This window comes from Heptranchias perlo, chromosome 4 (assembly GCF_035084215.1).
Source record: "Heptranchias perlo isolate sHepPer1 chromosome 4, sHepPer1.hap1, whole genome shotgun sequence".
NCBI lineage: Eukaryota > Metazoa > Chordata > Chondrichthyes > Hexanchiformes > Hexanchidae > Heptranchias > Heptranchias perlo.
The window spans coordinates 90,280,950-90,297,856 of NC_090328.1; positions in this window are offsets into that span (position 1 = coordinate 90,280,950).

Consider the following 16,907-nt stretch of genomic DNA (forward strand, 5'->3'; position numbering starts at 1 on the left):
GATCTAATATAGCCTTTTCCCTGGTTGGTTCCATGACATATTGCTCTAGGAATCCGTCTCAAATGCATTCTATGAACTCATCTTCCAAACTACCGTTGCGAATTTGATTTGCCCAGTCTATATGCAGATTAAAGTCCCCCATGATTACTGCATTACCTTTGTTACAAGCTCCTATTATTTCATGATTAATACTCTGTCCAACAGTATAGCTACTATAAGGGGGCCTATAAACTCCTCCCACCGGTGTTTTCTGCCCTTTGTTATTTCTTATTTCCACTCATACTGATTCTACTTCCTGATCCTCTGAGCCAAGATCCTTTCTCACTACTATCCTTATGTTATCCTTTATTAGTAGGGCTACACCCTCTGCTTTTCCATTCTGCCTGACTTTGCTAAATGTCATGTATCCTGAAATATTTAGTTCCCAACCTTGGTCATTTTGCAAACACGTCTCTGTAATGGCTATTAGGTCAAACCCATTCATCTCTATTTGTGCAATTAATTCATCTATCTTGTTACAAATGCTCTGTGCATATAGATAAAGAGCCTTTAATTTTGACTTTTTACCATTTTTTCCTGCTTTGACCTTATTTGTTGTTGCACTATTTTTGGTAAACTCTCTGTCCCTTCCTGCCACACTGTGCTTATCTTTACCCAAATCACTACATTGTTCTATTGTCTTAACTTTTCTCATTAGATTTCTAAATTTCCCCTCACCTGACCCCTCCCCCCCTCCATTTTAGTTTAAAGCCCTATCTACAGCCCTAGTTATTCGATTTGCCAGGACACTTGTCCCAGCCCAGTTTAAGTGGAGCCCGTCCCATCGGAAAAGCTCCCTCTTTCCCCAGTACTGGTGCCAGTGCCCCATGAATCGAAACCCCTTCCTCCCACAACACTCTTTGAGCCATGCATTTAACTCTCTGATCTGTTTGTCCCTTTGCCAATTTGCACGTGGCTCAGGTGGTAATCCAGAGATTATTGCCTTTTGAGGTTCTGCTTATTAATTTAGACCCTAGCTCCTCAAACTGTCTCAGCAGAACCTCATTCCTAGTTCTATCTATGTCATTGGTCCCTATATGGACCACGACAACTGGATCCTCTCTGTCATGCTCCAAGTTTTTAATCCAGCCACGAGAAGGTGTCCTTAACCCTGACACCGGGCAGGCAACACAGCCTTCAGGACTGTCGGTTGCGGCTGCAGAGAACAGTACCTAACCCCCTGACTATACTGTCTCCTACCACTACCACATTCCTTTTCACTCCCCCCACTTGAATGGCCTCCTGTGCCACAGTGCCATTATCAATTTGCCCATCCTCCCTGCAGTCCTTGCTCTCATCCATGCAGGTAGCAAGTACCTCGTACCTGTTGGTCAAGGGCCAAGTCTCCTCCATCACTCCATCCTGGGTCGAGATACCTGCCTGACTTGCAGTCACACCCACCTGTCCCTGACCACTCAACGAATCTAAACTACTACCTAATCTAAATGGTGTGACTGCCTCCTGGATCAAAGTGTCCTCCTCCCGAATGCATCTCAATGTCTGAAGTTTGGACTCCAGCTCAACAACTCTGAGCTGAAATTCCTCGAGCTGCAGACACTGCAGATGTGGTTGCCTGGGATCACGCTGCTCTCCACACACTCCCACATGCTGAAGTTACGACACACCACTTGCCCTGCCAGCCCTTGTCTACCAAGAATTTATTTATTTATTTTATTTGAGTTTTTAAATCAGTCGCTATTCATAGTTTTATTGACTAATTAATTTATCTAGTTTAAATTATTATTTTAATCTTTTAGTTGAACCCCTGCTGTAAACTGGGGAGAAAAAAAAGTGATACTCGCCTCTCTTTCCCCCCTGCCATGATCGGCGACCTCCCCCCACCCACCAAGACTTCTTGTTGCATGCTCCATGGTGCACTGCAGTGTTTTGATTCCATGAATCGTGACAGCACAGATACGGATAGTGCTCAAATCGTGGAATGAGGCCTGAACCCAGATCCTTCCATCTCAGAAGTGAAAGTGTGACTATCTGACTTGGGAGTGCTTGTTGCTGACACCTTAGGAGCAAACTTACAACTTGACATTTCCAATGGGCAACCTTGCTGCCTACCATTTTGCTGCCCTAGGAGCACAACATCAGAAAATTACCCCTTTTGTGTAAAAAGTAGAATACTGTCCCATTCCCCACCACTGACATCCCTTACCTAACAACCAATATCAATAAAAAAAACAGATTATCTGACCATTATCACATTGTTGTTTATGGGATCTTGCTGTGCACAAATTGGCTGCCGTGTTTCCTACATTACACTGTGACTAAACTTCAAAAAAGTACTTAATTTGCTGTGAAGTGCTTTGGGACGTCCTGAGGTTGTGAAAGGTGCTATATAAATTCAAGTCTTTCTTTTTATCTATTTAAACATAGTAATGTAATTTTAAAAAAACAAGAAATACAATTGTAAAAACAAACCTTGTTCTAATAAAACATGTTACTACAAGAGTCTTGTAACATTTTTTACGCAGTCCCAACTGAAGCTTCATTAAAACTGATTAGAAAAACATTTGCAATCTGTAAGTTTGGAACAATGAATGTTGACTCTCTCTGAAGGTTACAATTCCTAAGAAGAAAGGTTTCAAAGAAATGCCTTGTTGCATAACCTTGAAAACACAAAAACATTTTTCTCCCTCCATGTAAACAATTCCCCGAAAGACACATTATCATAAATTGAAAAGAAACTTTACATTACATTTAAAACGTCGTGATTTTTGGATAAAATTAAAAGCATTCAAATCATTGCGAATTGTTTCTTTGGTTGGGTGTGTAAAGAATTACCCATTTAAAACATTTCAATAAACCATATGAAATCTGTAGTTTTTTTTAAGTAGAATTGCCCTTTATGTGCTCTTTTGAAATGATTCATGATCTGAATTTTATTTATCCGAATCTTTTTCTGAATTGGTGATACACAATTTGCGAAGTAAGAGATCACTTGTAACATGACAAGATAAATTAAGTCAACCATTATTTTTGATAAATTTACGATAAATAGCCCATGTAATACCGATATATTCTGACTAACATCCAAAACCTGTAAAATGACTGATCATCCCAGTTAAAAATTCATTAAAAAAGGGTTTGTAAGGAAAACTAGGGGGAAGAGTGAGTTAGACACCGGCCTTTCACCTTGAGAAGCTAGGTTTAAATTCAGTCTAGACTGATGGATGAAAGTTTCCTCCGTGTGTGGGCTGTAAGGGTCCTTCGTGAAATGAGTTTGGGCAGTCTCAATCTAGTTGCTATTTGGCGTAGGCTGATAGCACTAAACTCTCATTAATTTGGCACTATTTGGCAATCTCACTTGGATGACTCAAGCGGACAGAGTAGAGGGAGCTTTGCTCTGCATTTGGCTGTGCTGTATCTGACTCTGCGTTCTTGATACTGACACTGGGGAGGATAGTTTTAACCTAACTAGCCAGGAGGGAAACCCACCAGATTGGGTGGATCGGTTTTACACCCCGCCCAATTTTACTCTCCTTTGACTTCAATGGAGAGTAAAATCGGACAGGCTACAAAACCAGCATTGCACCCGATCCTGTCAGTTTCCTGACGGCGGGTTAGGTTAAAATTGCCCTCCTGGGTGCCTGAAATGATAGGCGTTCCCTTCCCCACACCACTAACTTCCCTCATCAAGGGGTAAATTTTAACTGCGAGCCGGGAAGGGGAGGGGTGAGTGGGGAAGGTCTTTGGGTGCAAAATCCGAAAAGCAAGTGGGCGGGTCGCGATCGCAATGAGGCCAATCAATTGCACTTCTGGGTTGACTTGCTGGCTGGCTGTCGGGCAGGAAGGCCTGTTGCAGCAGGCCGCAGCTAGGGATCGGAAGGAGGGAGGGAGGGAGGGATTACGGGCCTGGGAGAATATTGGTTAGGCTGGGGAGGAGTTTGGGGGGCTGAGGAAGAGATCGAGGGGGCTGAGGGAGGGATCGAGGGGGCTGAGGGAGAGATCGGGGGTGGGCCGAGGAAGAGATCGGGGCGGCCAAGGAAGGGATTGGAGGGGGGGGTCGAGGAAGATATCGGGGGAGCTGAGTAAGAGATCAGGGGAGCTGAGGAAGAGATCGGGGGCCGAGGAGGAGATTGGGGGCCGAGGAAGAGGTCGGAGGGGCGAGGAAGAGATTGGGGGGTCGAAGGAAGAGAGCGGGAGGGGCCGGGGGAAGAGATTGGGGGGTCGAAGGAAGACAGCGGGAGGGGCCGGGGAAGAGATTGGGGGGTCGAGGAAGAGAGCGGGAGGGGCCGGGGAAGAGATTGGGGGGCCAAGTAAGAGGTCGGGGTGGGGGGTTGCCGAGGAAGTGGTCGGGGGGGGCAAGGGGAGATTGGGGGGCCAAGGAAGAGATTGGGGGGGGTTTCTGAGGAAGTGATCAGGGGGCCAAGGAAGAAGATCGGAGGTTGCTGCAGGTTGGGTGAATCGTCGGAGGTGGGTGGGGGTGGGTCCACCATTTTGGGGGGGGAGGGGTCGACCACGGGCAGGGGGTGGAGGATCGGCCGACCGCGGGTATCTTGTTGGCTGGTTGAGCCTGTTGGGCCTGGATGAAGCACTCCTGTTCCGCCGAGCCCACAAGCAGTGCAATAAAAGCACTCACCTCATAGATCCCGTCTTCCCACCTGCTTTCACCTGATGTGAATGGGAAGCGATGGGAAACCCGAATAGGTATGGTTAAATTCGTTTTAAGTGTCCAATGCACATAATATTAAGTACTTCAAATATCTCAATGAGGTACATTGCCCCTTTAAGTATCGGCCCATCGGCTTTAAGTGGGGGCGGGACTTCCTGGTGTTTGCTCTCCACACCCATACAAACCTGCCTGGGTTAAACCCAGAAGTGGGCGTGTTAGAGCCGGGATGCGGTCCCGCTCTAAGGTTTTTTACTCCCCACCCCCCCAACCAACCGGTTAAAATTTACCCCCAAGGGTCCGTAAAATTAAATCAAACTAATTTTCTACAATGTAATAACATTTCACTTGGGCCCCAGCTATTCACAATCTATATCAATGATTTGGATGAGGGGACCAAATGTAATATTTCCAAGTTTGCTGATGACACAAAACTGGGTGGGAACGTGAGTTGTGAGGAGGATGCAAAGAAGCTTCAAGGAGATTTAGACAGGCGAAATGAGTGGGCAAATACATGGCAGATGGAATATAATGAGGAAAAATGTGAAATTATCCACTTTGGTAGGAAAAACAGAAATGCAGAGTATTTTTTAAATGGTGAGAGATTGTGAAATGTTGATGTTCAAAGGGACCTGGGTGTCCTTGTACATGAGCCACTGAAAACAATCATGCAGGTGCAGCAAGCAATAAGGAAGGCAAATGGTACGTTGGCCTTTATTTCAAGAGGATTTAAATATAGGAGTAAAGATATCTTACTGCAATTATATAGGGCTTTGGTGAGGCCGCACCTGGAGTATTGTGTACAATTTTGGCCTCCTTACCTAAGAAAGGATATACTGGCAGCTCAATATTCCGGGGTACAGAATCTTCAGGCGAGACAGAGGGGGAGGTATAAGAGGAGGGGGGGTCGCAATATTAATTAAAAAATCAATTACTGCCATAAGGAGGGATGATATATTAGCAGGTTCCTCTAATGAGGCCATATGGGTGGAGCTTAAAAACAAAAAGGGGGCAAGCACTTTGATGGGAGTGTACTATAGGCCCCCAAACAGTCAGGGGGAGATAGAGGAACAGATATGTAGGCAAATCTCAGAAAATTGTGCAAATAATAGGGTAATAATAGTGGGGGATTTCAACTTCCCCAATATTAACTGGGATACTCAGAGTGTAAAAGGCTTAGAGGGTACAAAATTCTTAACGTGCATCCAGGAGAGCTTTTTGAGCCAGCATGTAGAAAGTCCGACAAGAGAGGGGGCGGTACTGGACCTAATTCTAGGGAATGTGGCCGGCCAAGTGGAAGAAGTGCTAGTAGGTGAGCACTTTGGTGACAGTGACCATAATTTGGTGAGATTTAAGGTGGTCATGGAAAAGGACAGGGAGGGGCCGGAAATAAAGGTTCTAAATTGGGGGAAGGCCGATTTTAATAGGATAAGGCAGGATCTGGCCAAAATGGACTGGGATCAGCTGCTTGTAGGAAAATCCGCATCGGAGCAATGGGAGTCTTTCAGAAGGGAGATTGAGACCATACAATGGCAACATGTTCCCGTAAAGGTCAAGGGTGGTTCCAAGAACTCCAGGGAACCTTGGATGTCAGGGGATATACGAGAATGGATTAGGAAAAAAAGGAGGGCTTTTGGCAGATACAAAAGGCTAAAGACGGAGGAAGCCCTAGAGGAGTACAAAAAGTGCAGGGGGATACTTAAAAAAGAAATTAGGAGATCAAGGAGGGGCCATGAAATAACACTGGCGAGCAAAATAAAGGAAAATCCTAAGATGTTTTATAAGTATATTAAGGGTAAGAGGATGACTAGGGAAAAAATAGGTCCCATTAGGGACAAAAATGGCAATCTGTGTGTGGAGCCGGCAGATGTAGGAGGGGTTCTAAATGAATTTTTTGCATCTGTTTTCACTATGGAGAAGGACGATGTAGACATAGAAATACGGCAGGGGGACTGTGATATACTCGAACATATTAACATCGAGCGGGAGGAGGTATTGGCGGTTTTAGCAGGCCTAAAAATGGATAAATCCCCAGGCCCGGACGAAATGTATCCCAGGCTACTGTGTGAGGCAAAGGAGGAGATTGCGGGGGCTCTGACACATATATTCAGAACCTCTCTGGCCACAGGGGATGTGCCAGAGGACTGGAGAACCGCTAATGTAATACCATTATTCAAGAAGGGGAGTAGGGAAAAACCGGGGAACTACAGGCCAGTGAGCCTAACATCAGTGGTAGGAAAATTATTGGAAAAAATTCTGAAGGACAAAATTAGTCTCCACTTGGAGAAGCAAGGATTAATCAGGGATAGTCAACATGGCTTTGTCAAGGGAAGATCATGTCTGACTAATTTGATTGAATTTTTTGAGGGGGTGACTAGGCATGTGGATGAGGGTAACGCAGTGGATGTGGTATACATGGATTTCAGTAAGGCCTTCGATAAAGTCCCCCACAGGAGACTGGTCAAGAAGGTACGAGCCCATGGAATCCAGGGTGCCTTGGCACTTTGGATACAAAACTGGCTTAGTGGCAGAAGGCAGAGGGTGATGGTCGAAGGTTGTTTTTGTGACTGGAAGCCTGTGGCCAGTGGGGTACCACAGGGATCGGTGCTGGGTCCCTTGCTGTTTGTGGTCTACATTAATGACTTGGATATGAATGTAAAAGGTATGATCAGTAAGTTCGCTGATGATACAAAAATTGGTAGGGTGGTAAATAGCGAGGAGGATAGCCTCAGTCTGCAGGACGATATAGATGGGTTGGTCAGATGGACGGAACAGTGGCAAATGGAATTTAACCCGGAAAAGTGCGAGGTGATGCACTTTGGAGGGACTAACAAGGCAAGGGAATACACAATGAATGGGAGGACCCTAGGCAAGACAGAGGGTCAGAGGGATCTTGGTGTGCAAGTTCACAGATCCCTGAAGGCGGCGGAACAGGTAGATAAGGTGGTAAAGAAGGCATATGGGATACTTGCCTTTATTGGCCGAGGCATAGAATATAAGAGCAAGGAGGTTATGATGGAGCTGTATAAAACACTGGTTAGGCCACAGCTGGAGTACTGTGTGCAGTTCTGGTCGCCACACTACAGGAAGGATGTGATCGCTTTGGAGAGGGTGCAGAGGAGATTCACCAGGATGTTACCAGGGCTGGAGCGCTTCAGCTATGAAGAGAGACTGGGAAGATTGGGTTTGTTTTCCTTGGAGCAGAGGAGGCTGAGGGGGGACATGATTGAGGTGTATAAAATTATGAGGGGCACAGATAGGATGGATACTAAGGAGCTTTTTCCCTTCATTGAGGGTTCTATAACAAGGGGACATAGATTCAAGGTAAAAGGCGGGAGGTTTAGAGGGGATTTGAGAAAGAACTTTTTCACCCAGAGGGTGGTTGGAGTCTGGAACTCACTGCCTGAAAGGGTTGTGGAGGCAGGAACCCTCACAACATTCAAGAAGCATTTGGATGAGCACTTGAAATGCCATAGCATACAAGGCTACGGACCAAATGCTGGAATATGGGATTAGAGTAGACAGGGCTGATGGCCGGCGCGGACACGATGGGCCGAAGGGCCTCTATCCGTGCTGTATAACTCTATGACTCTATGACTCTATGACTTGCCATAGAGGGAGTGCAGCGGAGGTTCACCAGACTGATTCCTTCGATAGCAGGATTGTCATATGAGGAAAGCTTGAGTAGATTAGGCCTGTATTCTCTAGAGTTTAGAAGAATGAGAGGTGATCGCATTGAAACATGCAAAATTCTTACAGGGCTCGACAGGGTGGGTGCAAGGAGGATGTTTCCCCTGGCTGGGGAGTCTAGAATCAGGGGTCACAGTCTCAGAATAAGGGGTAGGCCATTTAGGACTGAGATGAGGAGAGATTTCTTCACTCAGAGGGTGGTGAATCTTTGGAATTCTCTACCCCAGAGGGCTGTGGAGGCTCAGTCATTGAGTACATTCAAAACAGATCAATAGATTTCTAGATATTAAAGGCATCAAGGGATATGGGGATAGTGCAGGAAAATGGTGTTGAGGTGGAAGATCAGCCATGATCTTGTTGAATGGCGGAGCAGGCTGGAGGGGCCGGATGGCCTACTCCTGCTCCTATTTCTTATGTTCTTATGTTCACATTTTAATTCAAATTAAAGTGAAATATAATTACATTGTAGAAATCAGTTCAACTTAATTTTGTAGACCCTTTTTTTAATAAATCCAAATAAGTTTTTTTTCAGGGAGATGCATGCTTACGTGGCATGCCTGATGTAGGATAGGGTCTCTGAAGAGTAAACATACACAGCTTTAATGTAAACTGATATATGTTTGTCATCGTCATATTCCCCATCGGGGGTGATGGGGAATATGACGATGACAAACATATATCAGTTTACATTAAAGCTGTGTATGTTTACTCTTCAGAGACCCTATCCTACATCAGGCATGCCACGTAAGCATGCAGAACTTTTTTTCTTTGCTTGTGCTTACTTGCAGGAATTACAAATGACAATGCTGCATAGTTGAAATGTTGCCATATAGATTTGTGATTTGCAAACTGAGACTACGTGGAGTAATAAAATTGTTAGTGCCTCCTCTACTAAATTGTGAGCAGAGACAAAGCCTTCTATGGCAGGAATTTTAAACAGAGAATAATTCACTGCTGATGGAGGAACACAAGGGTCTCATAACTCATCAGTGGTGCAAATACAATTGAGTTATAAAAGTTTCTGGCACATGTAAGGGAAAACTCGTATCAAGTAATGCCAGTGGTGTTGCATTAATTTATTTCTATTGCCACTGCCTCTTGTCTTGTTAGAAATGCTCCAGTTTGCAGTAAAACAGATTCTAGATTGCATCAATTGGTGTAGCTCGTTAAAAGACATTCGGTTATGGGGAAATTAACACTTTTATACTGACTGCAGTAAATTAGCATTTCAGACACACTGGGGGTAATTTTGACTTTGTGCAATAGTGTAAAGAGGGTGATAGCGAATCGGCAGCCCGTTTTGCATCTCTCCCGATTGACTTCAATGGAAATAAAAATTGGGAGAGATGCTTTAATGTAAACTGATATCTGTTTGTCATTGTCATATTCCCCATCACCCCCCATCTCCCTGAAAAAAAAACTTATTTGAATTTGTTAAAAAAAGGGTCTACAAAATTAAGTTGAACTGATTTTCTGCAATGTAATTATATTTCACTTTAATTTGAATGGGCTGTTGATTTGCTATCACCTGTTTTACACTATCATACAAAGTCAAAATTACCGCCAGTAAGATTGCCATTAATTGTTATCAATTAACTACATAACCAGTACTCAACTGATGTTCTCATTTAGGGGTGTTATAAATTTTGAGCCTACCCGAACTAATCTGTTGGGTTCAGTGCCACCAGTCTCTTTTATAAGCAGATCCTTTGTCCCTTACGATCAGGAGTTTACCTTTACTGCTCAATAACTACTTCATTCTTCTGAAAGACGGATTAATTAACACTTTAGAGAGACAAGGCAGATACAAATTGTCAAGCACTTCAGTTTACTGTCAGTAAATGATTGTACATAGTAACAACTATAATAAATCTCACCATACATCAATTTAATTTAACATCACTCCCCATTAAAAAAAAACATAGACCGCACTGTCCCTGTTAACGAGCTAAATGTCACTTTTCTGGTCAAACCTGCCTCTGAACTTGATCGGCTCTACCTGAGGGACGACTTATGGCCTGTCTTTCTGTCCGCAGACCTTCCAGAATTGACTTGTAGACCATATGCTTCTATCCATTTTTCCCGAGCAGACTGGAAGTCAAGGACTTGACCTTTGACTCTCCCAGAACTCCCTGTCTGGGTTTTGACCAGTAGAACTGCCAATTAGGGGTGGTTACCATCCTCTGAGGTTTTGCCCCCTGGAACTTCTTGCTGTTTATAAACTAATATGATCATCGCAGCATAGTGAATCTAGTTGTCTACCGGAAGAACTAATGACTTCCATTGCCTTAAGTTGGAGTGGCATGTCAGAAGAACCATTCCACATATTGGTTTGTCTACCTTTAATATATATTCTTCATCAATTCTGTTCAGAGAATTTAACTTCTTGAGAGTTAGATTTAACGTAATAGTGACATAGTAATGTTGATCATAACCAGATCCTTCCATGGAGAAATAGTCAGAGATCCCAAAATGTAGCAAGGGGTTCACAGGGCATGAACTGTTACAGCCAAGCTCAAGTGGTTTAGAACTGTTACCTGAACTCCCCAGAAGATTTCACTGCCTTGAACTCACTCCCACATTAGTTTTTTCACAATGGTATACTGAAGAGTTCAGTAGTAGTAGCTTTGTTCTGTTTTCAGAAAGCTTTTTTTTTGCTTGGTGCAGGCATATTGGCAGATGCTGATGGCTAGTACAGTCCGAGTTATTAATGATATCCACACTAGAGAATTAAAAATTGCATGTTGGAGTCAGTGTAAGTTTATTGAGATTGTCAACACTTAATTGACAGAAAATAAAAGTGTCAATATATATTATAATCTATGACAGCCTGGAAATTGTAACAGTAGAACAAAACTGGTTCACAGAGACACGATACCTCATTGAATTCTCTATCCTTTCAAAGAGACACTCTCTTTCCCTCCAGCCCTCTCAGTTCATACTGGCACTATTCTCCCTTTCCCCCCTCAATTCAACCTGGCATTCATCTCCCTCTCCAACCCAGTTAATCTGATACGCTTTTTCCATTCTCCCAGCTCATAATGGCACACTTCCCTCCTCCCAGAGCTCATGATGGCTGTCTTTCCCTTTTCCCCCCTTTCATGCTAGCACTCTATGTCCTCTCAGTTAATACTGGAATTCTCCTTCTTTCCCCAATCCAAAACACCAATGCCAGATTCTCTTCTCTTCCTCCAAATCACCTTCTGTCCCTTCCCCCTCCCCAATATTGCCATCCAATTCCTCTCCGTCATTGCTATCCCATTCACCACTATCCATTCACTGCTATTCATTTCAACCTGAATCTGTCACCTAATGTACCAGACCAGGTCTCTCCTTTTTTGCTGCTTCCAACATGAATGGCAGGGATTGTAGTCTATGGATACTGTAGATGAGAACTCCTGTTCTCATGAAAGTTCTGCCAACTGTATACAGAGTCTATGATCCCTGCCATTAGTGTTATGATTGGTACTAAGAGGAAAGAGAGTCTAATTCAGTGCAATAGCAGCTGGACCCAAGTAGGAGAAAGACTAGAGGGAGAGGAGCCTGGTCTGTTGATTTGTATTAGCGAACAATGACATGTTGACTGAGCCTTCAAAATGCTGTCAATGATGAAATATTGATAGTTGGCATGTAGGCATGCTTAGAAGCATTTATGTCACCCCATGAGGCTTAACATTCTTGAACTGTGACACATTCCTTGTAATTCTGTGACCATCTCACTCTGCACCCATAACTTTTACAGTTATATAAGGGGAACAAAAAAATGGGATAGGGCCTATTGTTGGGCGGGGTTAGCACGATCCACTATTACCCCTCGGCCAATGGCTCCTGCGCAGGCATGACGAGAATTTTGTGAAGCCTGAGGACTTATCTTCAAGCAGCGTTCCGAATCAGCGTTGACACAAGGATTCAATGCAATTCGCACTTTCCACCAGCATGGGAGGCCCCAATCTCTTAAAGGCAGGCTGTCGCTTAAAACCTCTTAAAGGTAGCTGGTACCTGATATGGGCTGAAAATAACAGTCTGCTGTCTGCACGGAGTGTGAATGATCAGACATCGCACATGCAAAACACAGATGCAGGTCCCATCCCTATGTTTATAAAATGATGAGTTATGTTATAACATTGAATAAAAGTTGCGCACTACTAAATCCTCCAATCTGCATGCCAGACCTCGCCAACCTACCGATCCGAGTTTGTCCCAAGCCTGCGAGAGAGCATGCCCCGGGGGTCTCTGCTGATGCACTAGAAGCCTTGGTGCAAGAGGTGGACAGGAGGAGGGACATCCTATATCCACAGTGGGGTGGGGGGGGGAGGGGGCGCAAGGGGCCCTCCAGACATATACCCAAAAGACAGTGGGAGGCAGCAGGGGATGAAGTCGATGCCAGGCGCATAGCATCATGAACATGGATGCAGTGCAGGAAGAAGTTCAATACTTTGACATGAGCGGTCAAGGTGAATGAGGTCAACTGTCAAGTGGCGTCTCCTACCAACTGCACCACACACTAAACCCCCCATGCCCCACATACCAATAAACTCTTTCCATCAGTACTCAACTCTTCCAATCAGATGCTTCCTCTCACCCTTACACATTACCACTGTTGCAAGCCGCACACCCACAACTCACAGGCCACACACACTGGTAGCTATTCAACCATGACAAGCACATCACCCAGACACACGTCCCGCTTTCTTGCAGGAGAAGGTGGCGCATAACAGGAGATAGCAAGTGGCAGTGGCATTTAGCCCTTCAAGCCTGTTCCACCATTCAATGAAATCATGGTTGATCTGTGACCTAACTCCATATACCCGCCTTAGCCCCATATCCCGTAATACCCTTGGTTCACAGAAATCTATCAATCTCAGATTTAGAATTAACAAGTGAGCTAGCATCAACTGCCATTTGCAGAAGAGTGTTCCATACTTCTCCCACCCTTTGCGTATGGAAGCATTTCCAAACTTCACTCCTGCACGTCCTGGCTCTAAGTGTTAGGCTATGTCCCCTCGTCCTAGTATTCATGTATAGGAGACCTCCAAAAACAGTTACAAATGTCTCAGCAGCCAGAAGCAATAATCCAGCCACGAGCCTGTAAATCCTGCATTGTACTTTTAAATAGCACTGGTGGGGGTCCTCCAGGCACTCTAAGACATGTTCAGATGGTTGGGGTTAAGAGTGTGCATTAAGTTGAGGGTTACGTCCTAAAATTGTGTCTATCACTTTAAATTAGTGTTGCACACTGATTGTATTCATTTTCTCCTTACTTTACATGCTTCCGGTGTACAGTAATGCCTATACTAAGATGGCGTCCAGCGCACGTCACGCTGGAAACATGCATGCGCAGCCAAGACGCCATCTTGGATGTTGGAGAGGCCGTGTAGTGCCGAAACAATAGGCGCTACACAGCCCATTTCACGCCCGTAGTGTTTTTAATGTTAAAAAAAAATCACAAGTTGTTTCATGGATGGAAACAGATAAGAAAACGGATACCGAGCCATGCAAGGAAAATCCATGGGATAACTGAAAGTTTAGTCAGAAGATGGGTTTTGAAAAAAATTTTTAAAGGCAGGGAGAGAAGTGGAGCAACAGTGGCGTTTAGGAAGAGGCAGCTGAACGTTCTTCCACCAATCATAGAATCATAGGATCATAGAAAATTTACAGCACAGAAGGAGGCCATTCGACCCATCGTGTCTGCACCGGCCGAAAATGAGCATAATCCAACTTTCCAGCACTTGGTCCGCAGCCTTGTAGTCTATGGCACTTCAGGTGCATGTCCAAGTGATGAATTAAATGAGTTGAGGGTTTCTGCCTCTACCACCCTTTCAGGCAGTGAATTCTAGACCCCCACCACCCTCTGGGTGAAAACATTTTTCCTCAGCTCCCCTCTAATCCTTCTACCAATCACTTTAAATCTAAGCCCTCTGATTATTGATCTCTCTGCTAAGGGAAATAGGTCCTTCCTATCCACTCTATTCAGGCTCCTCATAATTTTGTATGCCTCAATTAAATTACCCCTCAGGCTCCTCTGTTCCAAAGAAAACAACCCCAGCCTATCCAATCTTTCCTCATGGCTAAAATTCTCCAGTCCTGGCAACTTCCTCGTAAATCTCCTCTGTACCCTCGCTAGTGCAATTATATCTTTCCTGTAATGTGGTGACCAGAACTGTATGCATAACTCAAGCTGTCGCCTAACTTGTGTCTTATACAGTTCAAGGATAACCTACCTGCTCTTATATTCTATGCCTCGACTAATAAAGGAAAGTATTCCATATGCCTTCTTAACCACCTTATCAACCTGTCTTGCTACCTTCAGAGATCTGTGGACATTCACTCCAAGGTCCCTCACTTCCTCGACACCTCTCAGTACCCTCCCATTTATTGTGTATTCCCTTGCCTTGTTTGCCCTCACCAAATGCATTACCTCACACTTCTCTGGATTGAATTCCGTTTGCCATTTTTCTGCCCACCTGACCAGCCCATTAACATCTTCCCACAGTCTACAGCTTTCCTCCTCACTATCAACCACACGGCCAATTTTTGTGTCATCTGCAGAACTTCTTAATTATGCCCCCTACATTTAAGTCCAAATCATTAATATATACCACAAAAAGCAAGAGAACTAGTACAGAGCCCTGCGGAACCCCACTGGAAACAGCCTTCCAGTCACAAAAACACCCGTCAACCATTAACCTTTGCTGCCTGCCACTGAGCCAATTTTGGATCCAACTTGCCACTTTCCCTCGGATCCCATAGGCTTGTAATTTTTTGACCAGTCGGCCATGTGGGACCTTGTCAAAAGCCTTGCTAAAATCCATGTAGACTACATCAAATGCATTACCCTCATCAACCCTCCTTGTTACCTCCTCAAAAAATTCAATCAAGTTAGTTAGACATGATGTTCCCGTGCCTTTCTAAGTTACGGTATATCCTGTCCCTCAGAATTGATTCCAATAATTTGCCCACCATTGAGGTTAGACTCAAAAGCGAAATATAGCGGATGCTGGAAATCTGAAATCAAAACAGAAAATGCTGGAGAAGCTCAGCAAGTCAGGCAGCATCTGTGGAGAAAGAAACAGAGTTAATGTTTCAGGTCGAAAAACTTTTGTCAAAACTGGAAGATGTTAAAAGACTTAAAGTTTTTAAGCAAGTGCAGAGTCAGGGAAAGGAGGTGGGGGAGGAAAGAACAAAGGGGAAGGCCTGTGATAGGGTAGAGGACACGAGTGATTAAATGACAAAAGGGATGATGGTGTAAGGCAAGGAGGATGGTAATGGGACAGGTTAAGAAACAAAAGATTGATCAGGAGTAGCTGTAAATGGCAGCAGCAGAACCATTACCAGCACTAGCTGACCGAAAAAATGGGAGCAGTGGTTATGATCTGAAGTTATTGAAATCAATTTTGAGTTCGGAAGGTTGTAAAGTGCCTAAACGAAAGATGAGGTGCTGTTCCTCAAGCTTATGTTGAGGTTCATTTGAATAGTGTAAGAGGCCAAGGTCAGAGAGGTCAGAGAAGGAGTGGGAAGGGGAATTAAAATGACATGTGACCGGCAGGTCAGGGTCATGCTTGCAGACAGAGTGGAAGTGTTCAGCAAAGCGATCACTCAGTCTGTGTTTGATTTCCCCAATGTAGAGGAGATCGCATTGTGAGCAGCGGATACAGTAAACTAAATTGAAAGAAGTACAAGTAAACCACTGTTTCACCTGGAAGGAATGTTTGGGGCCCTGGACGGTGCGAAGGGAGGAAGTGAAGGGGCAGGTGTTGCATCTCCTGCGCTCGCATGGGAAGGTGCCGTGGGGAGGAGAGTGAGTGTTGGGGGTGATGGAAGAGTGGATCAGGGTGTCGTGGAGGGAGCGGTCCCTTTGGAATGCTGAAAGTGGAGGGGAAGATGTGTTTGGTGGTGGTGGAACTGGCGGAGGATGGTACGTTAAATGTGGAGGCTGGTGGGGTGGAAGATGAAGACAAGGGAGACCCTCTCATGGTTCTGGGAGGGTAGGGAAGGGGTGAGGGCAGAAGTGCGGGAAATAGGACAGACACAGTTGAGGGCCTTGTCAACTACAGTGGAGGGGAATCCTTGGCTAAGGAAAAAAAAAGACATATCGGAAGCACTGGTGCGGAAGGTGGTATCGTCAGAACAGATGCGACGAAGACGGAGAAACCTGGAGAAGGGAATAGAGTCCTTACAGGAAGCGGGGTGGGAGGAAGTGTAATCAAGATAGCTGTGGGAGTCGATGGACTTATAATAGATATTGGTGACAGCCTATCCCCAGAAATGGAGATAGAGAAGTCGAGGAAGGGACGGGAAGAGTCGGAGATGGACCATGTGATGGCGCCGGAAGGGTGGAAATTGGAAGTAAAGTTGATGAAATTTTCCAGTTCGTGGTGAGAGCAGGAAACGGCACCAATACAGTCATCAATGTAACGGAAAAAGAGTTGAGGAAGCGGATCTCAGTCGGACTGGAACAGGGAATGTTCCACATATCGCAAAAAAAGGCAGGCATAGCTGGGACCCATGCGGGTTTCCATAGCGACACCTTTTATTTGGAGGAAGTGAGTGGAGTCAA